At 38.4% G+C, this 1558-nt stretch overlaps 1 protein-coding gene across 1 annotated transcript in view; it reads right to left on the bottom strand.

Moving 5' to 3' along the window:
- Kif4a (kinesin family member 4A) overlaps positions 1-1558 on the bottom strand; it is a 101857-nt gene that overhangs the window by 41533 nt on the left and 58766 nt on the right. The gene's annotated exons all lie outside the window — the stretch shown is intronic.

The following is a 1558-nucleotide window of genomic DNA, read 5'->3' as shown; positions in this document are numbered from 1 at the left end:
ATATATATATATATATATATATATATATATATATATATATATATATAAATCTCCTGCTCAGTCTATATAATGTTACTTGTGTGTATGGTGTCAGGACTGACCACTTGGTGTTGGAGAACCAGTTGGTGAGCTCTTCCCTGGGAAGACTATCTCTCCCACTCTCAGCATCCCTTAGTTAACTATAGTTCTTTGGGTAGGGGTTCACGCCCCCTGGGCTTTTCTTAATTCTCTTCAAGGAAACTTCTCTTTGTAACAGACAGAGACCATTATAGAAAACCACAGCCCATGGAACTGCCGAGTTGCAGAGGCCAGTGCCGACGGATTCATCTACAAAACACTCCTGCATGGAAGGCTCAGGGAACACCATGGAACAGGGTGTGGAAAGCTCGTAAGAGATAGGATTGGGAAGTTTGCTGTGAGACTGTACCTGCTAAGAACTGCAGAAGCTACACCCATAAAGTCTCAAGAAAGCCTTAAAAACAGTTAAGACAACTTCCAGAAAGGGATTACATCAATATGTTCCCAAAGAAGGAACGTGAAAGTTGCAACAACTGAAATTTTCACAGCAATTAACAACAAAATGCTACCTGAACCAAAACACAAGGACATCACACACACAGAGACACACACACACAGATACACACACACACACACACACACACACACACATGCACGCACACTTCTTTTCACCTTATAAAGCTTCAATTTTACTTTTACTTGGGGAGTTATTTGGTGTTGAAGTCCTCCCATAAGTGTATACATTGAACTAATACCTTTAATTTCAATCTAAATCCAGTAATACATTTAGCAATAACTAATAAGAGGCAGAGCTGGCTCCAAATCAGAGTATGTCTGGCTCTATTACTGTGCCCTATTTTGATCATAAATTTCCTATAGAATTTCTCATTCTAAAACATGATCTAAGTTTTTAGAGTTTACTTACATATTTTAGAACCAACTACCATAACTTAATAATATTGTATTCTTCTCATTTACTCTTTAAATCTCTTGGATAATTTTGACAGAACATACTGAAAACTCTAGAAAAAAACTGAACTGGCAAGATCAGAGATGGGAAACCCACAGTTCTAAGACAATATAAACCTCTTCCCAAGAGATAGGGATCCTCATCAAGCACTTACAAATACATTTATGCTACAGAATAATACATTGGAAAATGGAAATGGAAAGAAACCCCCAAAATATAGCCTCTTAAACCTGGACCTTCAGGATTGGAGAGATGGCTCAGTGGCTGAGAACACTGACTACTCTTCTAGAGGACCCACATGACAGCTCACAACTGTCAGTAACTCCAGTTCTAGGGCTTCTGATACCCTCACAAGACATACATGCAAGTAAGATACCAATGAACATAAAATAAAAAATAAATAAAACAGGACCTCCATCCATAAACCACATCTATAAGAGTGATTCTTTTGTTTTTTTGAAAGAATATTGCTAAGTAGTCTAGACCACCCTTAAAGTTGTGATGTTCTTGCTGAGAGAGAGAGAGAGAGAGAGAGAGAGAGAGAGAGAGAGAGAGAGAGAGGAGAGGGAG

Source organism: Mus pahari, chromosome X (assembly GCF_900095145.1).
Source record: "Mus pahari chromosome X, PAHARI_EIJ_v1.1, whole genome shotgun sequence".
Classification (NCBI taxonomy): domain Eukaryota; kingdom Metazoa; phylum Chordata; class Mammalia; order Rodentia; family Muridae; genus Mus; species Mus pahari.
The sequence above is the reverse complement of the archived record's forward strand: the minus strand, read 5'-3'. Positions and strand labels throughout refer to the sequence as shown.